Source organism: Drosophila willistoni, assembly GCF_018902025.1.
Source record: "Drosophila willistoni isolate 14030-0811.24 chromosome 2L unlocalized genomic scaffold, UCI_dwil_1.1 Seg168, whole genome shotgun sequence".
In the NCBI taxonomy this organism is placed as follows: Eukaryota; Metazoa; Arthropoda; class Insecta; order Diptera; family Drosophilidae; genus Drosophila; species Drosophila willistoni.
This window is the reverse complement of record NW_025814047.1, coordinates 17215363-17231492: the sequence shown is the minus strand read 5'-3', so window position 1 is coordinate 17231492 and position 16130 is coordinate 17215363.

The following is a 16130-nucleotide window of genomic DNA, read 5'->3' as shown; positions in this document are numbered from 1 at the left end:
GACCCTCGTCGTTCACACTAGGCACTTCACTTCCCCTTCTAGCGTAAGCACTTTGAATATTGCCGATAAGCAGAATTCGCCGGAAGAGGCGACCCACTTCTGACACGATCCCAACGCCGCTGCCAGCGACACGACGCCGCAGTCAGCGCCCCTTGGGCATCTTGGAGTATATTTAAAGGATCACGCTCGACAGGGAGGGCAGTCTTAATCTTGACATTGTACAAGTGACATCGAACTAGTATCGAATAAGTGAATAAAACCAATTTATAACGTTTAATTGTGTGTTGTATCGTTATTCTGAACAAAGATCCTGAATATCCAAGCCTTAATCCTCTTCACAAGGAAGGACATGGTAAGATAATCCCATTTAAGTCCAATGGGAACCCGTAACTTGTATAATAGCTTAAAGATAAATAAATAAATAAATATATACATAATATTTGTTCGTGTTTTGGTCCTAGGCTATTGGCGGCGCTAGAGTCCACATGTGTTTGCAAAAGTGAGTGAGAGAGCATATGCTTTGAGACACGTAAAAAAGAATTTAATAGACATACATATTCGGTCTTCGCAATTTAAAGTATTTGGTCTACGTGGTGCGTGGTATCCCCAAGTCGGCGGGAAGACTTACTTACTTCATTTGAATATAGTACAATATACTATAACAAAAATATTTTAGTGTGGCAGTTAGTTGTTTAGTGCGAATCACTTCACACTATTTCTGATGGAGCCCAAGGGCATGCACTTTGCCGTTATTTCTTCGCTTCATGTAGCTTGAATTCTCAACTGCTTTTAGCGTTGAAAATATGGTATAGCCATTACAACTCTGGATTCTGGAGCGAAGTCTGCTGATGATAGAACTTGGCGGTTTTTAAAATGGCTATTGCTCACATTTTGTGCTACCCATAATAAAAAATCTTATAAATTAGTACGATTTTTTGACCTCAAACCCGCTAAAACCAGTAATTAAAAATCTTATAAATTAGTAAGATTTTTTACCTCAAACCGAATAAAACCCGTTTTGATTAAAAAAAAATATATTAATATTATTAATGTAATGTTAAGGAATAAGGAATCCATTTTCCATATAATTTTCCATCTTTTGTATTTTTCGAATTCTATTCATTAATTAATAAGATAAAATTCTTTATATATTTATATTATTTCACATTAGTTAAGCGTTTCAAACTTGTTTTGAATTTTTTTAACTTCTTTCCACGTTTTCCATTTTATTTTTTTTATTTTTTTTTTTTAAATTTCAAAATAGCTGAAAATGATAAACCAGAGATAATTTCTGAAAAAGAACTCGCAGATATCGTTGAAACAACCACCCAATGTATGTTGATGTATGGACAAAATAAAGAATCTCCGAAATACTTTGCCATATTGGACACAATAAGACATGAAATTATCGGCACGGCTAATGCGAAATTGGAAGCTTACCGTACCCCCCTAAATTGGATTCCTTTTGCCACAAATTCTTATAAAGGAGATATATATAAGCACATTCGAATATCAGTTCACCATGCTTGCATAGCGCATGGACAGTGTTAAATATGTTTACCGTTGGAATGACTGTGTTCCAATTAATACCAACACATTTAAGTCAGTGTCGCTCGCTAATAAATTTAGGATTGAATATATTCTCAAAAGTATTGTTTACATATATGCTGTCGCGGAGTGGCAGCCTAAAGAGAGGGGTTTGAAAAACCTCAAAACTATTTCCTTATTTCCGGGAAATGAAAAATTAAGAAGTTTAACATTTAAATATTAACCAAACGCAACTTTTTTCGAAAGAAATATGTTTATTTTAGTTATTAAAAAAATATTGAACAGATTTAATCTGGATACCTTTGTTTTAGGCCGAAAAAAAAGTGGCCGAGTTATGACTCACCTCAAGAAATTCACTGAAAATGAGAAAATATGACAGGAATGTCACACCAATTGTTGTGATTTAATGGTTTATTTATTATGAAGGCCTTCAAGGGAAAAATAAAGAAAAACACAAAAGAAAATGGCCTTTAATGGCCATTAATGAAAACAATTTTTATCATCATTGTCATTGAAATATTCCCCGTCGTCGTCCTCGTCACTATCGCAGTTTTTGCAAGAGAAATAACTTGACTGCATGTTGCCGCAATTCAAATGAACTGGGCGCATGCATACATTGCATCGTCGATTTCTTCGGCAACAGCTTCAGCCAAATGAAGCAAAAATCTGTTTATCAGATGGTGGTGATGTTGGTTTGACGCGCTTAGTCGCTTGTGATGGTGTTGCTCGCTTGGTGTTGACCAGTTTTGCTCGCTTCGTTGTTGCCGTCTTCGGTGTTGCCTTCTGCGGTGTTGGCTTCTTCGTTCATTTGGCTGCTTTTGCTACTGCCTTTTCCTTCAAAACAGCACGAGTTTCAGGAGCGGTTAGTTCAACACTTTGCATCGGCTTTCGTCCACGATTCGAACGCTTTTTTGGAGTAGCGGCCTGAAGAAGACCAATCTCATCCAAAACCGATGAACTGCTGGTCACCAATGACATTAGAGATAGGGATTAGAGGTTACGCGTCCTATATCCATGGTATTGTTCAAAACGATAGATCGCTGGTCATCTTCGGTGATTCAAGCATCAAAAGCAACTTGTTCCTCATTTTGTGCAACAGTTTGCACGAAATCGGCGTCTGTGAAGATGCGTTTCGACAACTGTTTCATGCGCTTTTTGAAACACTTCGGTATACGGCAGGATTCGGATGTTAACTCAACCGCCACAATTTATACCTGAGCGCGAAGATTTCAGAAAGTTCCATTTCTCAAAAAGTTCTTATCGATCGTTAATAATCGTATTTTGACAATTAGATCCATTGAAATCAAGAGTTAAGTATAATTTATAATGACATTATTACCGCTTTTTTTTAGTTTGTAGTTTATATACATATTTTTTATAGACACCACATAAATCCATATAGAATCACAAAATATACGGCAGACACAATATTTTGATACATTACACTCACCTTTTCACTGTTAATTTCATAAAATTTTGGTACTTTGATAAAAATCAAAATCACTTTTTGGCATGATGTTCAACACGATGTTTGGTACGCGTATATACAATGCGATTATTAACGTTGGTGTATATCCAAAAACTGCAAAGCGTCTAACGAACATGATTTACAGGGCTTACATTGTCATTCAATCCCGCATGTTAAAAATATTTGAGAATGTCTTAACTGGGCCTGAGTCACAGATGGGTTTCGATTCGATCTAGTCATGTCCTTCCGTCCGTCTGTGGGTATGAAGACGTACATCTCGAAGACTATAAGAGCTAGAATCACCAAATATGGTACTTAGACCCCTGCCATAGCTTCGGTGTTTAAGTTTTTTTTTCAAATTTTTGCCTCGCCCCTTACGCCACCGCAAATTAAATAAAACTGATTTTCTCAAAGACTATGCTAGCTATAGACACCGAATTTGGAACACACGCTCAGATTTCGCTTTTTTCAAAATTTTACCATATTATTAAAATCGGACTAGAAACATGGAAAATATACGTATAAACGAGTCCATTAGGGCAGTGTTGACCGTAGACTAGTGGCGGCACTAGAGTGCTCGTATTATTTTGTGAAGGTGAGAGAGATAGCATATGCTATGAGGTGAATTTAATAGACATACAGTTGATGTTCGAAAGTTGTAATATATTTTTTCACCTGGTGCATGGTATACCGAAGTCGGCGAGACGACTTACTTACTTCATTTTTTTCCAAGGTTTAATCAAGGTACAGTCAAATTTCCCACTCAAGTCCCGAGAAGTATACTTAAATATCCTATGTGGCTGAAAAAGCCGCAATACATATGTACATTTGTGAAAATCACCTAAGTAAGCTATCTAAAAAACCATTTGCGTATTTTGTTAACTAAAAAGTACCTATTTCGATTCGTATCAATAACAGAAAGATTCATTTGAACAGTTTTTGAAGCTAGTAGGAAATTTATTTTCAGCAATACTTTGTTGCATGCTACTTTGAATCGTTTTTTTCTTAATCGCTGCTTTTATTTAGATTTTTTTAGCCTTGCTATTTATGTGAGATGGGATAAGGTAGTTGCAGCGTGGTGGCAACTCCCTTATGCAGATTGGCAACGCAGCATTAGTCGTGAGGTGTCGTGAGAAGTCAATGTTCAGCAGTCAACAGTCGAGGTTCAGCAGTCAACAGTCGAGGTTCAGCAGTCAGCAGTCGAGGTTCAGCAGTCAGAGGTATCAGCAGTCAGAAGTATCAGTAGTCAGCACTAAGAAGCCGATAAACCAGTAGTACACAGAACCCGAGATTTAAGTTGCATATTGTAATCATTATTCGCTCGTCCACGAATTATAATACTAATAAACTATAATATAATACATTTGGGGACTCAATTGAGGACCCCATCTTACATTTGGGGGCTCAACCGATCGCGGACTATGGAAATACATGATTGGAAAGCTGACAGTGGAATGTCTGTACATCAATGAAGGTGAAGGGATTGATAGACACCGGAGCTGACGTGTCTCTACTTAGAAAGTCTGTGTTCAGCCGAATGCGAGGAGTCCAGCTGCTAGCAACTAAGTCTGGTAGTGGATGACTGCACAATAGGAATTGAATTACTGTTGGGATACGAGATTTCATATCAAAGTTCCAAATGACATTAACTCCCGTTGGATATACGTTCGCACAGCTATTTGAGGAAGAAGCTGCCAACCAAAATCAGATAAGTATTTACAATGTAGTCGAAACAAACACTGACCCTGATGTGCCTTCACAGTATACTCATGTTGTTCAATCGATGATTGAGGAGGAGGAAAAGAAAGAAGACAGTTGACTGCCCGATCACGTTGAAGATCGTGCCTGACGACAACATCAAGCCATTTAGACACGCGCCAAGCCGAATAGCCATTGGCTGAAAGATGACACAATACGACGTTCATCATCTAACTTGGCCAGTCGTACAGTTATCGTAAAAAAAAAGGATGACAATAATCGAGTGGGCATTGACTACCGCCAATTAAACAAGAACAAGGAGGAGCCTGAGAGATGGTATAAGTTCGCACCGAGAGTTCAAAAAGCGATTAATTCTTCTGTCCATAAGTCCACAAAGCGGTCTCCATTTGAGTTGATGCTCGGCGTGAAAATGAGGAGCGGAACCGAAAGCGATATCTTACAGTTGCTCGAGGAAGAAATGCTTGACACCTTTAACTCAGAAAGGCAAGAGATGCGTGACAAAGCAAAAGAAAATATACGGATGGCTCAGAAACGTTATAAAGAACAGTTTGATAAAAACCGAAAGAACGAGATCGGATACAATGTTGGAGATCTGGTAGCCATTCGTAGAACCCAATTTGTAGCAGGCAAAAAGTTAGCAAGCGAGTTTTTAGGACCGTACGAGATAGTGAAGCTGAAACGTGCAGGACGCTATAATGTTCGTAAAGCAGCAACAGACACCGAGGGACCAAAATATACGACCACTAGCAATGACAACATGAAATTGTGGAGTTTTGTATCAGAGAACGAGGATGCATGGTCATCAGAGGCTGATGACTAATCAGGAAGGCCGAATGTGTGTACCAGCAGTACACAGAACCCGAGATTTAAGTTGCATATTGTAATCATTATTCGCCCGTCCACGATTTATAATACTAATAAACTATAATATAATATAATACATTTGGGGACTCAATTGAGGACTCCATCTTACATTTGGGGGCTCAAGCGATCGCGGACTTTGGAAATACATGATTGGAAAGCTGACAGTGGAAAGAGTGAGACAGCGAAAGTTTTCGACAGTAGAAAGAGCGAGAGAGCGAGTACACTCAGACGAAAAAACGAATTCCAATTTCGCAAGAAGACGCGATGCCCTGGCGTCACACGAAATAAGCAAAACGAAAAAGAGACAGCAAGCGGACGCGAAATTCTGTCGGCAAACAAAACGAAGAAAGAGACAGCAAGCAGACGCGAAATTCTGGCGGCAAACAAAACGAAGAAAGAGACAGCAAGCAGACGCGAAATTCTGGCGGCAAACAAAACGAAGAAAGAGACAGCAAGCAGACGCGAAATTCTGGCGACAAACAAAACGAAAAAAGAGGCAACAAGCAGACGCGAAATTCTGGCGGCAAACGAAACGAAGGCAGCAATCGGAAAAAACGAGACGAATACAGCAAGCCAAAAACGAAGAGGAAAAATCGCCAGCAGGATTCCAATAAGAGAAGATAGGCGTCCAATAAGAGTGTTACGAAATCGCATCATTATGTCGGACCAATAGGATCAATTAGCCCCGATGTCGCACCCAGGTGAAATAATTAATGAATTAGAGGCAATTGAGAACAACCATGGAAATGATGAAAATCAGGCCGGAATAAATGCAGCAATGCTGGTTGAGAACACCGCGACTCTTCAACAGCTGGTCCAACTGTTTTCTCTGAAGGTGCATGCCGACGAAATAGACAAAAAGAGTGACACCAAGTTGGTGGTGGAGAACTTTGCGAAAATCATCCCAGAATTCTGCGGGGAAGGAATGTCTGTACATCAGTGGTTTCAAAACTTTGAACTCAACGCCGATGCATATGGATTGAACAATAAACAGAAGTACGTTCAAGCCCGAGCGAAAATGACTGGTACCGCCCGAAAAGAAAACCGACTCAAATCATTGCAGATAGGCGAGGTGAAGGTGAAAAGATTGATAGAAACCGGAGCTGACGTGTCTCTACTTAGAAAGTCTGTGTTCAGCCGAATGCGAGGAGTCCAGCTGCTAGCAACTACGTCTTTTCTGAGAGGACTAGGACAGAACACCACACGTCCTGTAGGTCAGTGCAGAGGTGCAGATCGATGGTATTTGCCTCACACACACGTTTCTGGTAGTGGATGACTGCACAATAGGAATTGAATTACTGTTGGGATACGATTTCATATCAAAGTTCCAAATGACATTAACTCCCGTTAGATATACGTTCGCACAGCTATTTGAGGAAGAAGCTGCCAACCAAAATCAGATAAGTATTTACAATGTAGTCGAAACAAACACTGACCCTGATGTGCCTTCACAGTATACTCATGTTGTTCAATCGATGATTGAGGAGGAGGAAAAGAAAGAAGACAGTTGACTGCCCGATCACGTTGAAGATCGTGCCTGACGACAACATCAAGCCATTTAGGCACGCACCAAGCCGAATAGCCATTACCGAAGCAGATGTGGTCAAGCAGCAGATCGACGAATGGCTGAAAGATGACACAATACGACGTTCATCATCTAACTTGGCCAGTCGTACAGTTATCGTAAAAAAGAAGGATGGCAATAACCGAGTGGGCATTGACTACCGGCAATTAAACAAGAACAAGGAGGAGCCTGAGAGATGGTATAAGTTCGCACCGAGAGTTCAAAAAGCGATTAATTCTTCTGTCCATAAGTCCACAAAGCGGTCTCCATTTGAGTTGATGCTCGGCGTGAAAATGAGGAGCGGAACCGAAAGCGATATTTTACAGTTGCTCGAGGAAGAAATGCTTGACACCTTTGACTCAGAAAGGCAAGAGATGCGTGACAAAGCACAAGAAAATATACGGATAGCTCAAAAACGTTATAAAGAACAGTTTGATAAAAACCGAAAGAGCGAGATCGGATACAATGTTGGAGATCTGGTGGCCATTCGTAGAACCCAATTTGTAGCAGGCAAAAAGTTAGCGAGTTTTTAGGACCGTACGAGATAGTGAAGCTGAAACGTGCAGGACGCTATGATGTTCGAAAAGCAGCAACAGACACCGAGGGACCAAAATATGCGACCACTAGCAATGACAACATGAAATTGTGGAGTTTTGCAGCAGAGAACGAGGATGCATGGTCATCAGAGGCTGATGACTAATCAGGAAGGCCGAATGTGAGGTGGGATAAGGTAGTTGCAGCGTGGTGGCAACTCCCTTATGCAGATTGGCAACGCAGCAGTAGTCGTGAGGTGTCGTGAGAAGTCAATAGTCGGTGATCAACGGTCAATGTTCAGCAGTCAACAGTCGAGGTTCAGCAGTCAGCAGTCGAGGTTCAGCAGTCAGAGGTATCAGCAGTCAGAAGTATCAGTAGTCAGCACTAAGAAGCCGATAAACCAGTAGTACACAGAACCCGAGATTTAAGTTGCATATTGTAATCATTATTCGCTCGTCCACGAATTATAATACTAATAAACTATAAAATAATACATTTGGGGACTCAATTGAGGACTCCATTTTACATTTATTAGGCAAAAATCGCAAACAATTTTTATTTTTATTTTGTCTATTCAAACCGTGTGACTTTAAAAGCTATTAACAATAAAAAAAATACTTCTGTCTTCTGGGTGTGGCTATAAGAAATCGTTTATCTAATACCAAAAATTATAATATCGTATAAGATGGCTAAAAACCCAATATTTTTCATTGCTGAAGGTGGAGTGCCTAAAATGTTTGAAGTATGTACGTATGATATGCGTCTCCGCATGTTCAGAAAATTTAAAATACCAATATCCATAAAATTTGAATATAGTATATCCATTTAAACACATACAGCATTTACCTAACATTTTACACCTTTTTTTACATATTCAATAGTCCAATATAATCGCAGAAACCTAGCCCTCTTCCGCGTCAGAGATTCAATCAAAAGTTTAAAACTTCTAAATTGAATCTCCATCGCCAAAAGCTCCTTTCGGAGCTTATAATCGCCAGTTCACAGGGTTTTAAATGCATCTCAAGTCCGTTTAAAGTTTAGATTTTTGTTAAGGCATGAAGACATATTTTTATTAAAAACTTTTACGTGGAGCAATGTCTGATCTTCATAAGCAGCCTTGACAAAATTTGATAGTTTTTATCAAAAAAACATGGCAAAACTTGATAGTTCCCGAGATTTGGCCAAAATGTCAAAAAAGAAATAGAGTGTTGACCCACTTTTTTATGTTTGTCTATTTTACATTTTTGTTTTTATAATGATATGAAAAATGAATCCAATGAAACCATCAAAATACCTATCTTGCTAATAATAACTAACTAACTAAACTAACTAGTTTTGGCCGGGGGTTGATCCAGAGATTCTTCAATTTTAGGCAGAACCTCTCCCCTTAAGCCGTTTTACTTATAAGTCATCAAAGCTATAACTTTAAGGCCGATTTATTAGGAAAATATAGAATAGTGCGCCGAAATATTTCACACAGTTTCAAATGACGGTGTATTCTACAACATATCCAAATTTCATCCAATTTTGTGATTCGCATACCTGAAGTTCCCTTTGTAAGCCAAAGAATGCATATTATGGGCTTAATGAAGGAACTGGGCGTGAAAATTTGCCGCACGGTATCCACCCCGGTAGAAGCTAATTTCCAGGTTAAGTGCGGCAACAAGTCGTGCAAAGCATTGATGTAAGGGAGTATCAATCCGTAATAGGCTCTTTAATGTATATTGTATGCTCACGACCACACATTTTGCACTCGGTGTGCAAATTATCGGAGAGGAATACAGATTCCCATGGCGAGCATCTCGCAGTAGCGAAACAAGTGCTGAGATATCTGAACCAGACGGCAGATATAGCAATAATGTACAAGAAGACCGGCGCTGCAATCACAGGCTATGCAGACGCAGGTGTGGCAGTTGACTCACCTGATAGAAAGTCCTACACTAGATACGCATTCATGTGGGGCAGCTCATACATGATACATGAGATGAAATTGTATTTTAAGCTTGATTGTATAACCTTACATGGCGATAATGTTGGTGCTTTAAATCTTGTAAAAAACCCTGTTTATCAAGCTAGAAGCAAACATATTAATGTGAAGTACCACCATTTAAGAAACTCATTAAGAGAGAATTTGACTAAGCTAGAGTACTGTCCAACAACCGAAATGATTGCTGATATTCTAACTAAGAATCTATGTAAAGTTAATCATTTAAAATGTGCGGCGTTGCTTGGACTTAATAAGTATTAGAACCCTGAATTGAGGGGAAGTGTTGATATGGCAATTCTGTGCTGTATCTGTCAGCCCTGTACATGTGGCAACCCTAATTAAGCTTATGTAGAATAAAATTGAGGTGACTCTCATCTAACAATAAGCAACCAAACGTTGTAGTTCTTCACTTTTCACAGACCAACAAAAAACAAAAAAAAAAAAAATAATCTAATCTCATCTAAGCAACCAAACGTTGTAGTACTTCACTTTTCACAAACCAACAAAATACAAAAAAAAAAATGAAGGGAAATATTAAGCAAAAGATATAGTCGACGAAAAAGCTTAAGCTAAAGAAAGATAGTAATTAATTGAAGAAGATAGCTTAGCTATATACACAACTAAACATCCCCGACCCGGTGGAGGTGTTTTAATTGCATAAGGTGCCAGCTATGTCCCGACTCACAGTCAATGTGGTCAGGGATGAGTTGCAGCCAATCCAAGTCCAGAATATTTTCATTGGTTTCGCTGTAGATGATTAAAAAGTATAGCGCGAAGAGAAGTGACAGAAAGAGGAGGAGAAATTAGGTGAGAAAGGTTGTTAAAAGATTGGCAAAGAACACGAAAAAGTTCGTGAAGAGAGTAGTTAGTCAGACATCTACTAAGGTGAATAGGAAAAAAGTAACTGGTCCGACGTGAGGGAACACAAAAATATAGCGTATCTAGTAAATTAGTAGAAATGACTACGCCGTAGACTAGTTTATGGAGAAAGAGAATGCCAAAAACGAGCCTACCTTTGTAAAGTGAAGGAAGATTAATAAGAAGAAGTCTGTCAGAATAAGAAGGTAGGCGAAGACTCGGGTCCCAATTAAGACCGCGTAACGCAAACTTAAGGAATTGCTTCTGTACCGATTCAATACTACACCGGTGAATATCATATTGCTGGTTCCACACTGGCGAGCAATATTCGAGAGTAGGGCGAACTAACGAAGTGTATAAAACCTTTGTTACATATGGATCATCAAATTCTTTGGCCCAAGTTTTATTAAGCCAAGAAGGCTGCATGCTCTATTGACAATTAAAGAAATATGAACATTAAATGAAAGTTTTGGGTCAAACATAACGCCTATGTCTTTGAACGAATGTACACAATCTAACAGAACAGACTTAATAGAATTACTCTATTCTAACTCATTAGAGCTAGGAACGAAGACAAACGACTGAAAGTCATAAAAGAACACTTAGAGGCATTAAGGTGTAATTTATTTACGTGGTACCAATCACAGAACGCATCGAGATCTGATTGCAAGTACTGTTGGAGAGAAGGATCATTATAGGAATAACAAATCTTGACGTCATCCGCAAACATGAGCACGCGTGAATGAGACAAAGCCAAAGGCAAATCATTTATAAACAGTGTAAATAACAGTGGGCCCAGATGACTGCCTTGGGGTAAACCTGGCGTAACTCGAACAGTTTTAAATATCGAGGAACCAAAGACAGCTTTTGGGTTCTGCCAATAAGATACGACTTTAACCAAGCCAATAGTTTCGGGAAAAAACCCATGATGTTAAGTTTCGCGAGAAGCATAGAATGATCACCCGTATCGAAAGCCTTACTTAAGTCAGTATAAGTAACATCAGTTTGACACATTTTACGGAAGCCATGGTGTACAAGGGTAGTAAACTCTAAAAGGTTAGTAAGCGACGAACGACCTTTCATGAAGCCATGCTGACAAGGAGAAATAGTGGATCTGGATAGGTGTTGAAGGGAAGACGTAATAATTTTCTCAAACAGCTTTGGTATTGCCGAAAGTTTGGCAATGCCACGGTAGTTAGAAACATCCGATTTGCTACCCTTTTTAAAAAGCGGAATAATAAAAGACTTCTTCCAAATATCGGGAAAGCTTCAAGTCTCACTTGATATAAAGAATAACCGAGATAAAGGCTTAGATAGGGAATTTGAACACATTTTAAGGATGTAACTAGGTATATTATCAGGACCGGGAACGAAGGAAGACGTCATAGATGACAAGCTAGAGATAATACAGTCTTCAGTAATACTAGGAAAACACATACAATTTAAATGTTGGATTGAAAAGGGATAGGGTGTGGGACCCGAAACAGTAGTAGAATAAGTCGACTAAAAGAATTTAGCAAACAGATCTGCAATATCTGAATCATTATTAGCAGTCTGGTCATTAAGTCTGAAGGTGGAACAAAGTTGTAAAATCTTTTGGGGTTCTTATAAAATTCAACCTTACAGCGAACGATATAATTATTGTAGCATTGAGTGTTTAAAAGACAAAATTGAGATTTGGCTATACAGTAATTTGCATAGTCAAGTCGCGAACCAGTTTTTTTAAATCTTTTAAAATATCTCGATTTAATGTTACGGAGATTAGAGAGCCTACGTGTGAACCAGACTGGCGCGCTGGAGACGTTAGAGACATTCACATAAGGAACGCATTTATCAATTAGAGAATTAAGAGCAGAGTAGAAAAACTTCACTGCACAATCTATATCGCAGCACTCAAATAGAAATGACCAATCAAAAGAGAAAATAAGGCTATTAAGAAGAATGAAAATTGTTTTACGAAAACATCTACGACGAGAATTTGCGATGTTATTAAATGAATTAGTAACGGAATTGTAAGAAATAGTAACTTCAATGGTAGGGTGATAGGGATCTTCAGGTTTCACTATGGACTGTGTCCGGGATACAGCACTAACAGTGGGATCAGAGACAAAAACAAGATTAACGATTCTTTTAGAAGAGTTAAAGAGAGAATTCAACTGATATAGCGGACATTCAAGTAGGCTATCCTGAAAAACATGTTGAGATGAAGGAATTAAGAAAGATAGATTATTATCAACAATCCAAGAAATATTAGGCAAGTTGAAATCACCTAAAACTATAAAGAAATCACGATCTTTAAGACGATTAAAAATAGTTTACAAAGCATCAGCATGGTGCATATAAGCTAAAGTTGGAACGTGTAACTTCGACGCAAATAAACTCAACACCTAAGGGCAGATCAATCGGCACAACACTTGAACACAGACGGTTAACAGCAATGAGTACTCCACCGCCACGACGACCAACACTTTATTTCAAGCCTATAAAAAATAAAGTTATTAGAAAGAATTTCATTATCCAAAACAGAGGAGTTAAGCCAAGTTTCAGAGAAAGCTTATATGTCAGCCGAAAAGGTTTGGCTATCACAGAGAGCTTGGTAGAAGTCCTCTTACATTTTGATAATGAATGCAAAAACTAGACGTTATTAGTTTTTTGAAGCAGAAGATAAATTAGGAAGGTGGACAGGCAACGGACGGGAGCGCTTATTGGGAGCAAACTCGTGTACAACTAGGCCCTCTGGCCAGAAATTAGTGTCAACCATAGCTGAGAAATACTCATTTCGTACTGTAATTTTAAAAGAGGAAATTTCGCGAGGCCTAGAAAACTTAAACTTTTGAATTAAAACCTTAGCAGGGCATATATTACCAAGGTAAGCTGCGACAAACGACTCAGAAGTATCTGGAGCAAGCCTAGAGATAAATAATTGTTTGCGATGAGGCACTACAGTTAGTGGAGGCGAAAGAGCATTGGGATCCGCAAGTGATTGAGAGCCAGCATGATCCTGTGATTGATCAGATTTCCCGTGAGGGATAGATTGAGGTACACCAGGGCTTGTAATGGGTACTTCAATCTGAAAAGAAGAGCATAAAGAGGGACAAGAAAATGGTGTAGGCAAAAGTAAAATGGGAGACGATGTAATAGAGAGTGCTGGCGACTGCTTACGAGGCAACTCAAATGTACGCTAGAGTCACACTCGTTAGACAGCTGTTTGGCCAGTTTGTTTAAAGAAAGAAACCTTAAACGAAGATCCCTATACATACGGCTAAAATCAAGCTGCTGGCTGGCACATACGGCTAAAATCAAGCTGCTGGCTGGGACAAGATGGGCAAGTCCAGCGCATTAAGCCAAGCTCAGGCTTAGACACAGACAAACCAGAAAATTTGTCGTAGTCTCGGCCATTAGGCCAGCACATTTTAAGTGAATAAGATTATCGCAGAGCCAACAAGATATTGCTCTATACTGATCAACAAAACGATCAGAATGCTTGCAAGTAGGTTGTCTACCTACAAGCCATTGAAAAGCCAAAAGAAACACAAGGCAAAAAAAAAAAATTAATTTATATATATAATATATAGAAAAATTTAAATACACAGCACAAAGATAATTATCGATAAAAAATCAATAATTACAAATAAAACAAAGACAGCTAGAGTGCACAGCACAAGAGAGAGTGCAAGAACAATTATAAGCCGAGCTTTAAGAGGCGGCCTTACAAAAGTGATTACGCGGGAGAGATGCTGAGCATAAGCACAAAGCAAAGAGAACAACAAAACCACTAGCACTAAAGGTATTATGGGGGCGATGAGGGGAGCAACTGCAGAAGCAATGACCATAGAGAAAAATAAAAAAAAAAAATTAAATGCACCAAACACTAATCACGAAACAGAAAAAACTGTTTAAACTATTTTATTTGGCGAATTATGGAAATAAAACACAAGGGTGTCAAGCAAACAACACCAGCGAAAGCGTAAACAAACTAAGCACAATTAAAAATTGAAAGAAAACAATAAATATTAATAAAAACTCAGGAGCTATGCAAAAAGACGACCGTCATGTCGGAGAGCAGAAGCTTTCTGATACACTAGAAACCATGCCACGCTTCGCTGTGCCCCCGCCTGATTAGCAATCTTTTCCCAGTTTGTCCCCACCTTGGAAAGTTGGCATGAATTGGACAGCCACAATTTCCGCACCGCAATGACGTCATTTGGAAGCAGGAATTATATTTCGTAATGTTTGATAGGAAATGATTCGATTTAGTAGTGGATCCGGAAAGTAGAGTTCACAGTGGCTCTGGTGCTTCAAGTTGAGTTAATTTGATTTCGCCGCCAGCACAACACATTCATTTCGTTTCATTATTGAACTTCAGAGCCTGACAGTAAGTTCAGACATGACTCTTCTGGCCAATGACGACATAGCTGCTGGAGCCATAATCAACAGCTGGGTCATATAAAAATGCAATACGATGGTATTGCTCATGTCGATCTATTCTTATCTGTGCGCGGGATTCAGCTACCCTTCCCCTAAGCAGTTTACTTCTTTGCAAGCGATGCAATTGAATCGGTGCAGACCGCGACTCTAGGGCTCGCAAACGCTCATGCTCAAGCCTGGCTGCACGCCTTTCGGCTGGTTCCAATAAGAATCCTCTACTTTGCCTTAGCCGCTCCGCTTCTCGTACCAATTCCCGCTCTTCTTCAGTCCTATTCGAAACATTGCTTCTGATTCCTTCTGCGTTGTGAGTACGACGACCCAAATTCGCTTTTTTATGAGGCATTATTTCGTTAGTAACTTTTCGTTTGTAACTAAAACAGGAATGAATGAATTTCATACAACGTGGTTGACATGTAACTGGCCCCGCCTACTGCGGTCGATACACGGAAAGCCGTTATAAAACCCATTTTATTCGCGCTCGCGAACTACTCCTAACATTTAGGGGAATGAAAAATAGATGTTGGCCGATTCCCATAGATACCGGATAAGCACAAAAAATTTCATCAAAATCGGTCAAGCCGTTTAGGAGGAGTATGGAGGAGTTCGAAAACTGTGACACGAGAATTTTATATATATAGATGTATTATATGATCAATATGAAAAAAATTCTTTTTTCTCGCTCTTTCTCTCTTTTGTTGTTTTTCGACTTCAACTTTTACTTTTATACAGCTATGTTTATGTGCATAGCGGCAGAGACACGAAAAAATTTGTTAGTGTATGTGGTTGGCTCACAATTTAAATTTCATTATATGTATATACAAAAATTTAAAAAAAAACGCAAACTGCGTTTTAGTTTAAAAGCCTATCAATAGTTAGTAATTCGCAAGTTGGACTTTCGTCCTTCAATTATCTGGTAGAAGCTTAGACTCAATTTTATTTTATAAATGCAAGTTAAGGTATGCGGATTTCTGCGGACCACTTGCGTTTGTTCACTCTTTGGCGAAGTTCGGTTATTAAAGTTATTAATACGTTGAGGGTTCGAGGTGCCCAGTAAGTGTACTTGCAGTCGGTTCTACTGAAGTCTACAGAAGATTGCTGTGGGTTTCTCCTGGCGCTTCTTCTAGCGTTGTTGCGTCCCTTTGCTCGATAGGAGCAGATTC